Source organism: Eucyclogobius newberryi, unplaced genomic scaffold (genome assembly GCF_026437365.1).
Source record: "Eucyclogobius newberryi isolate DKJ021-1_F unplaced genomic scaffold, fEucNew1.0.hap1 SCAF_14, whole genome shotgun sequence".
Classification (NCBI taxonomy): Eukaryota; Metazoa; Chordata; class Actinopteri; order Gobiiformes; family Gobiidae; genus Eucyclogobius; species Eucyclogobius newberryi.
The window spans coordinates 19,431,134-19,447,559 of NW_027315768.1; the positions used below are offsets into that span (position 1 = coordinate 19,431,134).

Below are 16,426 nucleotides of genomic sequence, written 5' to 3' on the forward strand. Positions count from 1 at the left end.
ATTAATTCATAAAAGCTGTGAGGGCAGGACTTTTACAATCACTGTTCTTTTTTTTACATCCATAATTGTGTGCGTGACAAAATTAATAACACTTTCAGTAATTTAAATTCTGAACACTGAACTATAATAAATATCTGTTGTTTTTTTTAACATAAAAATATTTAATATAGTATATGGACCCCGGGGAGACGAGAAACCATTTGTAATAAAAATAAATTGAGAGGTAATGATAAAATTATAAGCAACATTATTTCAACTAACTAAATTGAAACATACCTCAAGGCTTTTTTGTATCACCATTAAACTCTGAAAACTTGTAAAGCAAGAGCAAACCTACATTGCACATGCCAAATCAATTACTGCTCACTTGAAGCTAGACAATTGACTGTAGCAACCCCAGAAGAGACCGGCCGAAAGCAACGTATCATTTATTTATAACCAGACGAAAAGAGTGAATGAAAGCAGTGAAGTAGAAAGCAGAGCACCTTGTCCTATCTCACACGAGGCAGAGGCAGGCTGCGGTCAGTCACGAGCGGCTGCAGATTAGCATAGTTCATGAAAGGGGCCTCTCTTCCAGACCTGTTTACACCGCACTCACAAGGGCCTCCATTCTCTCCTCCTCCATCACTTCCCTGTGTTTTGGAAACAAACAGCGGCACTGCCAATAACACTCTGGCAAACCTGAACGCACGTCTTTCAGCCAATTAATTTTGTCAAAAGTGCCGTTCAATACACTGGAAGGATTTAAAACTACAGTAGCAAAATGGGACACAGTAACTGAAATTCTAAATGCAACTGTTTGCAACTAAAATAATAATTTGGGCTGTAACTAATGATTATTTTTCTAATCAATTAATCTAATAAATCTAACAAATATTCTCTCAATTAAAAAAATTGTCCTTTGGATTGCAAAAAGACCTGCAAATATGAGTTGTTTTTTTTACTAAGATTGACCCAGAAGTGATGTCACTTGAGGACATCCTGATGGAGTATATGAACAGACAAAGGTTTTTGTTTTTTGGATGTAAATCTTGCTTTGTCTGAGTCATAAAACCTCTTCTCTCAGCACATGACGTGTTTTGGAGTCAGTGAATAGTCCAAATAACAGTTATACAATTGCTAAAGTAGCAATTATTCTATTAACATGTTCCAGTCCTAATAAAGACCACCTTTTCAGTGTAGAAACTGACAACCATTTTAAAAGTACAGTTGGGATATGGAAATTGGAAAGCGAAGAAAACCTCTCTAATAGATGAGTATGAGTTTGTCTGTGTTTTTGTTTTTTTCTTGCGTTTCTGTTTGTTACAATGAAATGCCAATTTGGTTTGATGTTTTGTCCAGATGAAAAATAAATTAACCATGAATGAAATTGAATGGATAGGGCAGAAACACAGGACATTATTAGTCAAATAAAAATAAGGATAGAATTCAAACCACTTTCAAGCAGCATTTCTTACAGTACATAAATGTGAGCAGGTGCTGTTAGTTGTAGCTGGAACTTTTCCATCGACTTTAAGCAGCCTCAGAAGTCCAAACATCGTAGAGGTTTTCTTTCCTAATGACTGTATCCCTCATTACACACAAACATTTTCCCCTGTCTCTGCAGAACCATTTCTAAGCGCTTTAGCATAATTGTGGAAATTGCAAGAAAGGGACTGGCGTTTTTCATACTGACGTGCCAGTGGGCCTTTCCTGGGCAGAGACAGAGGACATGCAGTAAAGGACAATTGTAAAGAAACTACGTTCTCATTCTCGTGTTGTTCTCCACAAACTTGCACCTGTGTAAAAACCCTCAATCATTTAGCCCTCCAACACCGACTGCTGCTTCATTATCCACCAACTCTGTGTCATACTCGCGCTGCAAGAGAAATGGGCTTGTTGACTCCGTTGCATAGTAGAGGCGTTTATCATAACATGTCACCATTCTACTTTAAGCTTCTGACAATTTGCAATGAAACTTTTTTTGTGTGAGAAATTCTTTTTAAGTTATTCCACAGTGCCCAAGCTCTGTAATCGTCTTGGCTAGTCGTAATGATTGACAGGTTTTAGAAGAGAGTGTTTCTGCTTCGGTCACACTCTAATTAAACCGAACAAAGTCAGTCCTCCTTCCAGTGTGTCGCCGCCATGTTGTGCCTTCAAGAGCTCAGAGCCTTTGGGTGCTGCCAGCCATGACATCACCAACCTGCCACCCTCAGACAGTGGAGCATTGTTGTCATACAAAATCAAACTGGGTCTTCCGTGACTTTCTCCAAATCCGGTCAAACACCATGAGCTATAATGAGGCTAATTGAAGAGCTCTGCAAGCATGGAGGTCTCTGATGGATGTTTTTTGAGTCATTGCGTTTACTGCTTCAACAAGCGACACCCAACCTCATCTGACATGTTCAGATGTGAATTATTTAATACAACATTTGACTATTCAACAATCTTTAGAGATATTTTTAGTTTAATGCACATAAGCGTGTCAGTGTGAAAAAGCAGATTAGGCCCAGTTTGACAGCAGTTCTTTGCAAGTTCGATAAATTAGTAATAATCCGTCATAAATATACTCTAAAGTGAACTTATCATACTCAAAATATTGTATATATGAGTCAAATAGTACAATACTAAGCTGAAGCAGCTGAACAATAGTGATGAATATGAAAATCAAATCCTCCAGTGAAAGCGTCCTGTCCTCAGTGTGTTTAGATTGGGTGCTCCTCCGAAGCCACAGCCATTACTTGTGTCATTAACTGCAGCCATATTTTTTCTCGAAGGCCTCGGGAACAGGTGTGTTTGAAGAGGCGCATGCAGAGCTTGGCTTGAGTTGGAAACTTCAGCCATGCATGAAGTTACACATCATCAGCCGCTGTAGCACTCACCGTCTGCCCACCCTCCACCCTCCGCCCTCCACCCTCCGCCCTCCGCCCTCCGCCCTCCACCCTCCGCCCTCCACCCTCAGAGTGAGAGTGAGGTCCTGCTCTGCCTGCTGCTGACTCACCTCACACACACAGCACAGGAATTTACTGTCTGTCAGCAGCAGCGGCCCCTGGTCCAGCACCACAGCTCCAGGGATGGGAATGTGTCGGACTTCTACTAATGTTTCTCCAAGACAATTACAACTTTGCTCACTTCAGGTGACAAGACCTGACAAAATGTTTAGTTTAAAATTGGACAAACTGAAACATCAATCTTTGTGAAATAAGTAAAGTATATTGATGTAGTCTATATAAGCTAATACTAAATCACACATTAAGCAGTCCCAAACATCTGGTTTCTAACAGTAATTGTTTTGTTTGGACTTGCCTATGTTGCACAAGGCACATTTCAGCAACAGCACAAGATTATTCTGTGTCTAGAAGGCTCTGAAGACCAAAGCTCTGGAGCAGTTGTACCATTTTGAGGCAGGGGAATGCAGTGCCGTATTGGCCAAGTGAGCTGTAGATGATTGATCATGTGATTTAGCGATTTAATCCAATTTGAGTGCAGCAGTCTATGAAAAAGTATATCTTTATAGCATTTATTACATTAGATGTAGCTCAGTCCCCAGGAAGGAGCAAATATGCAAATGTAATGGAACAGATGTTATGTGTTTTTGCCCTGTTATTAGAATGAAGTACACAATGAACTAGTGGTAGACAGGGAGTAGTCATTGTGGATTCTGGTCCATTTCTTATAATATAATAAATGATGAACATACTGTACAGGGGTCTCACTGACAATGTGGTGAATTCCTCATGAAAAGCTGAAGGAAAGAATAATGTTTCTGTGTCAGACAGTTGATTGCCGCATTGTTCGGAGTTGTGAAAACCTAATGCTAATGACGTAATATGATTTTGATACATTTTAGATGAGTAATTAGCCATAGATCGATTAAATACATAATTCATATGGTATCACAACAGTGAGGGTCTATGAAGCTCTGACTGCGATGGCCAACTCAGTAAGTTATTCAGGTTCAAGAATGAATTCAAATTCCGATTGCAGAAATAAAACGGAAAGTGTTACTGTTTTTTTTTTTTTTATCTCCGATGCCCTCCTTCTGTTTTATTTGTGTTTGCCGTAATCTGTGAAATGTCTTTTAGTGTCATGTATTATAAGGGTAGAAAAAACAAGTAAGTAAAAAACAATTACAACCGAATTATCAAATTTAACCATGAAAATTAGAAATAGCATAGACCTCTGTGTAAATTATATGATTTGAAATTGAATTCTCTCAAGTGATAGCTTGACTTGCCACTAAAGTATATTCTCACCCCCCTTAGCTGAGGGCAGCACAGCAAAAGTGTCAGTGTCAAAAGCTGCTGGGGCCTGTACTCGCTTACTCACATTAGTATGGTAACCTGTTCCTGCCCCTGCACCAGTGTGTGTGTGTGTGTGTGTGTGTGTGTGCATGCATGTGTGTGTGTGTGTGTGTGTGTGTGTGTGTGTGCATGCATGTGTGTGTGTGTGTGTGTGTGCATGACTGTGTGAGTGCATTTGTTTTGTGTTTTTTGTTTGTGATTTGCCAGATGTGTCACTGTGTGAGTCAAGCCCCCAGAGGACTACTTTGTGGCAGTATAATGTGAGTGGCTGCCGCCTGCCACAGAATAAAAATGCACTTGGTGGTGTAGGCTGTGCATTTGTTAAATGTTCCTGACTGCCTTTGACCATAGGCCCCTCCAGTTAATCTCAGGAGGCTGGTCAGAGGTGGGAGAGCTAACGAGCCTTAGTCCCAACATGCACCTCTTCACCAGGAGAGATTAATTGTCGTACATTTCTGAGCCAACCCACTCCCTGCTGTTATAACATGGTTGGGATAAATACTTTTGAATAACATGTCAGTGTTGGCCCCTTAAAGTGAACTATTATCAAAACAGTATTGTTCAATAATCCTAATCTAACCTAATTCTAAATGTCAGTGGCACTTATTATTTATCTGGTATGACTACTGTTAATGAAATAATGGATTAGTTTAGCATTGAGCCTACAGCTTTCCAGAGTGCTTTTACTCACTCTCTCTGAAGTGAAACGCTGGTTTACAGGCAAAAGTATTCACACCCCTGGAACTTTTACACATTTTGTCATGATCACAAACTAAATTGTACTGTTTTTTTTTGTGAAAGAGCAACACAAAGTGGCACATAATTGTAAGGTAAGGTATGGTGCATTTTATTGTCCCAGTAGGGAAATTTGTCCTCTTTCTTCAAAGCCGCTGGGGCCTCTCCTCAGGAGCAGCGCTCAGGGACCACCACAACCATAACTGGAGGATTTAAGGTTGTATCAGTATAAATGCAGCTGTTCTGTGAAGACCACAGAAGTTTGTTAAGAAAATGTTGGTGAGCAAACATCATGAAGTCCAAGGAACACACCAGAAAGGTCAGGAATAATGTGGAGGGCCGGGTTAGTTTATGCAAAGATTTCACACACTTTGGACATCTCACAGAGCACTGTTCAATCCATTATCCAGAAATGGAAAGATTATGGCACAACTACAAACCACACAATCTCACAGGCCAAACAGAGAGAGCACTGATCAAAGATGAAGCCAAAAGGCCCATGATAACTCTGGAGGAGCAGCAGAGATCCACAGCTCAAATGAACAGGGAATTGTACACAAATCTTTATAGAAGAGTGGCAAGAAGAAGCAATTGTGGAAAAAGAACCATGAGAAGCCATGTTAGCAATTTGCCAGAAGTAATGTGGGGGACACAGCAAACATGTGGAAGAAGGTGCTCTGGTCCTTTTTGGCCTAAAAGGAAAGCACTATCTAACTCACTGAACACACCATCCCCACTGTCAAACATGGTGCAGGATCATGCTGTGGGACTGCTTTTCTTCAGCGTGGACAGGGAAGCAGCTCAGAGCTTATGGGAAGATGGATGGAGCCAAATACAGGACAATCTTGGAAAATAACATGTTGGTGTCTGGAAAATAATTGAGACTGGGTCAGTGGTTTACCTTCAGCAGGACAATGATCCTAAAAATAAAACCAGATCTAAATTGGAACGGTCAAAGTCCAGACCTAAATACAATTGAGAATCAGTGGCAAGATCGTAAAACTCGTGTTCACAGACGCTCTCCATGAAATCTGACTGAGCTTGAGCTTTTATTTAAAGAATAATTGGCCATTTTTTTAGTCTGTAGGTGTGTAAAGCTGTTAGAGACAAACCAAGAGACTCTGGGGCCCTGACTACTTTTGCACTCTGCAGTATTCCGTTTTTTATTAAACTTTTTTTTTTAATAAAACAAATCTGGTCTAATCAAATTTTTCTTCCACTTCACAATTGTGTGCCAGTTTGTGTTGGTGTTGGTCACAAATAATGGTGATACAGTTTATTTACGTTTGCGGTCGTGACGTGACAAAATGTGGAAATGTTTGCCACTGTACGCACCTTCTGTAGCCACAGCTGCCCAAGGACATACAAATGCAGGTTTGGCCACCATAACACACCAAAAGGCTTTTTAAAACAAAGCATGGTCAAAACCTCCAGCATTCCCCTTGACTCAGCTACTGACTTCTTGTATTTCTATGTTAGTAGTTAAAGTTCTCACAACAGGACGATTTGTGTTGTTCACCCAGAAGCACAGTTACTGAGCATGTAAATACTTGAGATCAGTGAGGAGACTTAGTGGCTTGTTGAGTTCAGAGTGGCCTGCCTCTGTTCAATGCCTGTGTTGATGGAGAGCAGAGGCCAGTGAAGCATTTGCCCACTTAGTGTACACACCCCACTGGGACAGAGGACCACTGCTGACAAACACATCACACGCGGCGCCAGAGAGTGCCAACAGCACACATTATTTAACACCAACCCTGTTTAGGTGGTGCCTTCTCAAACGATCAGATACTCAGTTTAAATATGTATTCAAAAACAAATCACTGCTCCTGCTTTTCCATTTAGGTTGTCCCAGTTCCACCATAGGACACAGGAGAAGCATGTCGCAGTCTGACTCCAGCCGACACTGCTCATGTTCCAGAGGTTGGGCCCAGACTCAGTGGCACCTTTTCCCTGCCATTTTCACATCCTGTCACACTTCACATGCCATTGTTAAAGGCCTTGTATAAAATAGACATAGAGAATTAAACCAACAAAACACATTTATATGTGCAGATTTGACCCGTATCTCTTAACTCTGTCAATCAAAGTGCAGGCCTGCTCCACTGTCCTCGGTCTGTGAAAGCGGTTCTGCCCGCTCCAGTGCAGACTGGTGTGAGGGTAAATAAGGCTATAAACTTTCACAAACAGCAGGATTATTTTGGCATTTCATGAAATTTAATGGAATTGATGACAAAGAGGGACCGACAAGGATATGAGGAAATCTCACATTGCAGCTATAGACCTTCAAACAGACGGTGATCCAGGTATAAAGTCACACATTTGGCTTGCACTGCTGCTATAGGCGCTGATGCACTGGTGCGGAGAAAGAGCATCCTGTTGTGAATGGGCTTCAGAAGAAGGCAAGTGCTTCTGTGACTTCCGTGTCACAGAATCACTGAAAATGCTGGGGCAACACATGCATTAAAGCGTGTATGACAAATAAAATACACCTTACATTGTTAAATATTTTGTAAGAATGGAAGTTACATTGTATTTCAGCTTTTCTGAGTACCAACTGCTCACTTTTTATCTGGGTTCTGTCCAAGGCAACCTATTATGCAAAATCAACTTTTAGGAGCTTTTAGCCATATTAAGATTCCCCGTCTAATTTAACCACTCAACATTGTATTTGGAGTGATTCATGAATATTTCAGTAATTTTCCTACTCTTCAGCGGACAAGACGCCAATGCGCCGACAGTCCTCATGTTCACCGCTCCCCGTGTCACGGTCACTGCTCTTTACTTCCTTCTGCAATTTGATTTCCTTAAACAATGACACACGTGGGATTTACCAGCGTCGTGCAGCCGGTGTGGCACAAATCGAAAAAAAAAAAATGTCTGCTCATGAACGCCAGCTCTCAATAGGGCGACGTAGAGTGACGTACTGTAAAGGGGCCGGCAAAAAACAGCTCAGAGATTTTCAAGCTGGAAGTGGAAGTTATTTTAAGTCATTTTAAATCAATATTGCAGTTTGAGGTGTCCAAAATATAATGTCATAGATAAGAACTGTAGAGCAGACAAAAGTATAATAGGTCTTCTTTAATATTTTGATCTTATTTTGACCCTGGTCCCAAAGCTACTTCCTGTTCTGGCAATATATAATTTATAAATTAAGCATGAATTACAGGGTTGGAATAACAAATTTACCGGCAATTTATTTTGTAATGAAGTCTTTTTTGGCCCATAGGCTTCACCAGACAGGACAGCCCCAATGCGAAATTAGGGCAAGGGAAGATGCAGCAAAACGTCACAGCCGGGACCCGAACCCACAATGCCACAGCCAGTGCCATCGCCCCAACCACTCGACCAATGGGCAACACTATTTTAAAAATGATTTCAAACGGACTTTTTCATCCAGAAACATTGTTCAATTCTAAGACATCTGCTCAAAATTAGATTTGTCAAGTGAACTATGGTTCGAAAAAAATACTGTACTGTACAATATTTGGTTTAATATTGATCTACGTTCTGAATGTCCCAAATACAACAGAACAGAAGCTTAACAGAAACCAGAGAGATCACAAATGTGCATCTTTAAACGCTTAGTGACTCTTCATGCATGCACTGAAATCAATGGGTGAGATGAGTCCAGAAGGAGATCTTCAATTTGAACTAGTTGTCCAAAGCTCACTGTAGCCGCTGAAGGTCCTAGTGTGAAACATTTCCCTCCTGGAGAACGGTCTCAGAGCACACTCACAGCCTGACAGCTGCCTGAGATGGGCACAGCTGCCGATGAAGAATCAGAAGTCATCAGCTGCACTGGAAACAGATTGCCATATGTTGCTGTCTTTGCAGAAAGTAGTAGTGTTAAAATGTAAAGGTGGCTTGTCATGAGGAGCTTGGAGAAAAGGCCATACATTTCTATAGTCTGCTCTTGCCTCTGGCTGTGAAATGTGCCTACATTAGCAGGGTGGTCCGTGATTTCAAACCAACAGCCTTTTTCCCTTTCTTTCCTTTTGTTTGCTTTTTTCAAGTTCACAGTAGATAGGAAATGTCTGCCTGAGCGCTTTTCAGCTGGAATGTGCATTTACGCTTTGGTATCCGTGACACAGTCTATTCTATTGTGTAGAGAAGCCATCGTGGTGGCAATGGAGCCTAAATGAGGCCAATAATGGTCCTGTGCTCGGTCCCCAGAGTCTTGCCTGTTTAAAAATCGATTCTCTGCTTGACTGGGGACAAGCTGGGAATAGAGAGCAATGGGAGAAATAGAGAGGAAAGGAGGGTTACCAAAGGTTACAAGACATGCAAGAGATACAGATACATAACAACAACCAGCTACACGTTTGGGCCAGGTACAAGGCAGTGCGTGATGTTATGAGCTGCAGCCTGTGGATATGTTAAAATTATTGCATTTACTACAATGAGTTTTAACAAGGCCAATTCACAATTTGGCCTTGTTCCTTAAATTACACTTATGCTTATGACTGCACAGACTTTGAGTTAAATATTAGATGGTTCAGGCGTCTTTTTATCTTTTATAGTTCATATTTGTATCGCTCAAAGAAAGAAATGATTTAATCCTTCTCTGAAAGCTGATGTATACTATTTACCAAAGTATCATGCTGTACATTGTCTCACCATCACAACAAAAGGCTCACATCATTTGTATATAAGACAATGAGTTTCCCAATCTTATCTTTCCTTACTGCCTCTACTTACTCTTATGCTGTAGTATTTTGAGTGAACCAGATGTTATTTAAATATCATATAGAATAATGGAGAGTTAGATTCATTTACCAGCAATATGGTTGTACAACGCCGTCACAACAGAACTTAATGCAAGTATAAGTACATAGCTGCACTATATGCGAAAAGCCATTATTGTATTTTTTTATTGGGCTGTTGATGAACCATAGACAATGAAATCAATTAAGCAAAAAGCAAACGTTAAGTTGGTCTGCGCCTTCTCTCATTGTTCCTTCTGCATGAGCCTTATTAAGAAACTTTTTCTGGAATAAAACAGTACATCCAAGAACTTTATAGCCGTTCTGACAATGCAGCCCGCAGTGATGGATTAGACCCTAACTGTAAAAAGTGCTCTGAGTGATTTGGAGAAAATGAAGTGAGCCAAGCATTCAAGTCATGCGCTGCAAAACTGTGGCAATAAAATTACTCATTAAGATCTCAACTGACTAAACAGGCCCCTATTTACAAAGCAAGGAAACAACAGAAAACAATGGCAACTTACCAAAGCGATGCTATAACTGCATATCAGAGAAACAGAGCTGCAGGACGAGGTGGAACATTCGTCTCTTCGCGAAAGAGAAGGAGCCAGAAACGCCTGTCACTTTTGGCTGCTAAAGATATATACGGCATTGTTTCTAACCCAGGACCAGTCAGAGCGACTTGTGGGAGGAACAATAGTGGCAGCCAATCAAAAGTTTCAAGCTCAAGTGATTTGGGATTAAATAAATATTTCATTTTGAGCGTTTGTTTACACAGTGTTGTGGTAGTCTATACGGCATGTTTGCAGGACCTTGAGCCATCTATGACTCCACAGAGAAAAGGGAGCCCCAAAAATAAGGGCCAATTAGGACAAAACATACAAACAGAAGTAAAAGCAGATGTACTAGAATGACGTCTCTAGAGATAAAATATGGGGGTGTTGTTGGGGGTTTGTTTGGTTGATCAATACTTCACTGTATATTGAGTTTGGTAAATTGTAATTTGAGCAATGTAGACTTTTTGTGTTGAGTCTATTGAGTCGCCATGTTTAAAAATAAAAGCTAAATATAGCCGCAAGTGGCAATGATCGGCCCTCGCCACGCCGCCGCCACACCGCCGCCACGCCGCAAGAGGAGGGGGCGCTAACGTGCCCCAATTGTCCTTTTATTACGCCTACTGCTGAATCTGTGACGCTGTCACATCTTCTCCCCTTTGTTTTACCATCAAAAAGCTATTTTATTTTGAATTCTTGGCAAAATGTGCGGCTTCGCCGCACAGACACCGTGACTCTTTGAATGAAAATGTGGATAACTTTTGATGGTCCTGAAGATGAGTCTCACCAAATTTCAGGTTAATATGTCTAACGCCCTGGGAGGAGTTTGTGAAAGTCTAAAGTGTAAACATGTTCTGGCGATTTCCCCATTGGAATAACATGAAAGGCTTCGATCATCGTTACGGCAACGCCATAACAATTATGACATGGGTCTCATTGAATTTTTTGATGGGGATGCCAAAATTGAGTTGTGTGTCAAATTTCATATAATTTCGCAAAACTAAACATTTAACCTCCATATAAAAGCTGTAGGGGGCGCTGTGGCGCCAAATGAATTTATTTCACTTCAAGTAGGTTTAGGGCAAAGAGTTTAACAACTGATTCTAATTTGACGCAATTTGGACTTTATCTGCGCAAACGGCAGAAATTTTAAATATGGGAGATTTCTGAAATTCTAGCTACAGTTTGCGGCTTCGCCGCACCGAGACCGTGAGAGGTATCAATGTAATTTGGATAACTTTTGATGTCCCACTCCTCAGTAGCATTTTCACCAAATTTCAGCTTTTTAGGGCCAACGCCCTGGGAGGAGTTCGTAAAAGTACGACGTTTGGAAAAACTCCGAAGTCATGTTTAGCCATTTTTGAAGCAATATGGCCGACATTTGGTTCGGGGGACGGCGTTGCCGTAATAATATTTTTTACTTCTCTTGTCACCATCTACCTCTGCGCCAAATTTCATGATTCTACGATCAGATGTTTTTTGGGTCATTTCCCATCTCTCAATGCATTTTTGGTACATTTGGTGGCGCTGACGCGCCAATTTTTTTTATTTTAGAAAAGGGAAATAGCCAGAATGTAGAGAGGCACGATTTTTAGAGGTGTGCAAATTTTTGTGACTTTTCGTCAATGTTCACTGGGTGAAAAATAGGGGGGTTGGTCCCGAGAAGAAGAAGAAGAAAGAAAGAAAGAAAGAAAGAAAGAATAATATTCCGATGCGAAAACAATGTTTCCCATTTTTCAAATATCATAAACTATACATTTTCGGAAAGCGCTCGCGCTTTCCTACCTCATGGTGTGGGTCCCTGGTCACTGACGGGTACTTTCGATAATTTTGAGTGGGCTCCGCCCACTTTGTGTTTTTGGCCCTCTATACAGTAATAATGTTCAATTTTTGCATTACATGCTTATATGCACGGAACATGCAAGAGATGGGGAACGTATTCGTGAGCTACTTAGCGCAAATGAGTGCTTTATATGGGGATGACGACCGCTTCGCGGTCGTCATCCCAATGTAAAGTGCTCGTTTAGTGCGAACTTTTGCACGGGCTTCGCCCGTTTACAACGGTAATGTTCCATTTTCCTACAACTAATTAGTATGCACGGGGCGTGCATGAGTGGAGGAGTGCGTTAGTGAGTGTTTGGAAGTGGGCGAGCGCTTCGCGCTCGATTTCGTGCGCACTACGTGCGCACTTTCGCAGCCGTGCTTCGCACGGCCTTACGAGATTAATAGGCCTCTCGCCAGCTTGTGGCGCTCGGGCCTAATAAAAGCTAACCCAGACAACAATCAATATTTCATCAGTGTAATGCTATATTTTTATTTATTGCGATATTTTTGTTGCTTGAAACCTGTGCTGAAACCACAGAGGGACAGTGCGTGTATTGAATGTAAGATGTTGAATTATATTGGGAAAACACAATGAAGACTAAGATAAATATAAGATATAATAAGAACAACATTTGGATGCTTTCCAAATGATCTAGTATTCATTAACTGCCTGTTCAAATGTTACTATAAATTATTTTGAATCAAGTGATGCTACAAATTTCAGCTATTTGCCAACTTTGTTAAGCCCTTCCAGTGGCAACCGGAGCGAAGAATTTTGCACCTTGTCAAACCAGCTATACTTTGGCTTTTCCAAATCTAACAGACTAAACTAACTGAGATGGATTCTGTGTCCAACTTTTAACTGTTGATAGATTTTCCTGAAAACATTACACCTACATTTTAGTTCAAAATAATAATAATAAAAAAACAGAATGTCCAAAGCAGGGCACAATCGCACACACAATCTAACACACCCACACACACAAAGAGCCTCATTGATTGCTCTTCCACCAGCTCTGCCTCAGTTGTACAGTCCGGAGGGCCTCAGAGATGGGAGAGGGCCCTAAAGGGAGCAGTACAGTTACCTCAGATGAAATCTCATTATGACCTATTCAGTGAGCAGAAACTATTGTGGGACAGTAAGTTGGAGAGACTGCGATCGTTACAGAGGCAGCGGTCTGAAAGTTTTCACCATTAGCCCAAGGACCAGGGCCATAAATTGACGGATGTTGCACTTGCACATTGTGTCTTTAGGGGGATATTGATGTTCTTGAGACTTATAAATTGAGCATATTTTTGGGTTGTACTGCAGATTGACTCTCTAGATTGTTCAATTTGCAACGCTGACAAGTATTTGTTTTAATTATGTAGTGGTGTATGACTCTTTGACAGTCTGAAATGTTTCTAAGAATAAAGAATAATCAATAAAGTATCTTTCTTTTCCTTTTCAAAGGCTGCCACAGCAAAAGCACCTGCCTACACCTTCTTGTATATATTTTCTCAAACAAACCTAACTGTTGTCTTTCAAAACATCCAAATCTCCATTTTGGTCTTAAACCGCCTGGTAGTGATGGGCAATACCACTGATTGTTCATTCCATTCCGATACCAATTAAAACTATGGCAAATATCACAATATTAATCTGATTTTGATACCAATGAATTTTGTGCAAAAATACATTGGAATTTTACATAATGTATCGTATGAAAATTTAAATATCATCATTTTCATTAAAGTATGGATACTTTTTGGTAGCTCTGTCCGTATTGATAGATCTGTATTTATTATGGGTCCTCCCCTCACTACAGCCTGGCAAACAGCATCCGTTTTACGATTAACTCACTACTATCTCTCGGACTTTAAAATCCAACATAGATCATTCTCCTGATGTACCGTATTCAAATGTAGTCATGCCCTTTCATTCCAAAAGAGACCTTAAACATTTAGAAAATTCATTACAGTTCTACAAGAAGCAATAATAAAAAAATATTTATAATTATGATAGGAACTGGGACAAAACCTGGACAAAATGGTCTTATAGTTAGTGTAAATGTGCTTTCCACTGAGTTTTTTCTGCATAAAATGTGCTAAAATAAATGTTATTTTCCCTGTATACAAAATCAGTTAAAATAAGGACATAATTAATCTGTAATTTATAAATGCAAGTTTAACAAATGAACTCACAATGTAGTTGAAACCAGCCTACTTGGAGAGGCTAAGGAGGTTTAGATTATTGTGATAAAATGTGAATATATGATTATATTTCTGTGATGTATTTTATCTGCATAATAGTGATATTTTATCTGCATCATTAGTCTAAGAGAAAAACGGGTGTGTGACAAACTGCATTTGTTTGTGAAGGTATCATAAAGATGGGCCAAAGAATGCACCCCACCTTGCAGGCTTTATCTCTACGGAAAAATACCAAGTGCCTTGATGTGAGGCTGACCAATGAGAAATGTGACCCGCCTATTCCAGAATATTTAATGAAAATCAACCAGCATGGGAAAAAACGGGGTGAGACGCAGGAGGATCACGCAGGCTGCTTACAACAGCTTGCGTGATCAGTCCCCGCGTTTTCTCCCAAGCTTGCCATACAAATGTCTGATATTTCTGTGTCGTTTCATATTCTAAGTTGAATTGTGTTCTCAATGTGTTACGGAATAGCATCGGTGTATGTCTCCTCCCAAGGACATGTCTCAATTCCATGACATTTTCTGGTCCTATCGAGCCGGACGACCAGCTGCCCTTCGCGGAGATTGACGGGTGAATCGGTGAAGTCTGTGCACAGCTGAAAGAAGTCCACTTTTCCCCGTGGCCGCCCATCGCACCTCATTCTCCGCGAGGAGAGCGCGTCGTTTCGAAGCAGCAGGAGAACACAGGCGACAAAGAAGGTCAGACAAAACATTGTGTGTGAAAAAGAGTTAGCCATAAAACGTTTTATGCATTAGTTTGATATTTACTGGAAAAAATATCGTAGGCTTTTATGCCCAGTTAGGTGTTACTGAGGAAATGCCCAGTTTGATATTACTGAGGAAATATCGTAGGCTTTTATGCCCAGTTAGGTATTACTGAGGAAATGCCCAGTTTGATATTACTGAGGAAATATCGTAGGCTTTTATGCCCAGTTAGGTATTACTGAGGAAATGCCCAGTTAGGTATTACTGAGGAAATGCCCAGTTTGATATTACTGAGGAAATATGTGTGAATGTAAGCGCTGTGCACGAGCGAAGTAAGTAAGAGAGAAGTGTGAATGTGTGAATGAGGATTAATAAGTGATTAACTAACAAGTGTGAATCACAATTAATCATACAAGGGTCACAAGGCGTTATTCTGAGAGATCTAAAATTTGCAGTCACGGGTGAATCTTTAAACACCACGTTTATGTCCGGAGGAATCTAATATGGAATTTTCTCTAGAAGCTTGACATTGACCGTGACTGTAAAGCAAGTAGCATTTCTCTCAGACGATCGAGACCACATAATGCCAAAATTATCACCCCAAACTGTAAAAAGACAAAGGAAAAGTCATAAGAGGATTTTGGAGGGAGACTTCCAGTGTGCTCAGATGACGTGGCAGAGAGGGGGAGATAAGGGGGGTCAACAACACAGGAGAAGGGAAAGCAGTTCAGAGGACGCTCTGAATGAAGGAATAAATTAGGAACTAAACCCAGATGGTTTTAAATTTTAGTATTAGAACAAATTTTAAGGGTTTTGTTTTGATTGACAACAATAAATTATAAAGATTGTATTAAACTTGATAAGAGATGAAGATGAATTCAGATTTTCATAGATGGCCAATTTTTTGGGGGGAATGTAATCACAGACAGGACACTTCCTGTCCCCGACATCGAATACAAAAGTTGTGTTTTTACGGTATCGTGTTTTTTGAGTGCACAGAACAAACCTACGTTTTGTTTTGTTTTGTTTTGTTTAATTTTGGACTTGACAAAAAATATCTTTTTGGACTTAATGCATGACTAGATGAAAGTACAGGACGAAAAGACAGAAGTGTTTTTAAATTTAGAATCAAATACGGGCACAGGCCTGGGGAGTGATAATATGGGTAAATTAGTGACTACTGAAGTTTTTGGACATAGAACGGGCAGTAAGTAAAGTGATAGTAAAAGTATATCAGTAACTTATTTATTTGTATTATCATGAGGAAACCTCGTATTGCATGTAGACGTAAGTGAGGGAATAAGTTAAATAGTGACGTCCAATGCCCACCCAGGAAAGACATGACTGTGTCATTAACTAGGGCAATTGACGCAGAAGTGGGGGGACATGGGACATACATGTGTTTATTAACTAACAGGGTGACAACA

The 16,426-nt window shown here is 40.4% G+C and overlaps 1 protein-coding gene across 4 annotated transcripts in view; it reads right to left on the bottom strand.

Annotated features, from left to right (window-relative positions):
* il1rapl1a (interleukin 1 receptor accessory protein-like 1a) overlaps positions 1 to 16,426 on the bottom strand; it is a 188,114-nt gene that overhangs the window by 160,507 nt on the left and 11,181 nt on the right. The gene's annotated exons all lie outside the window — the stretch shown is intronic.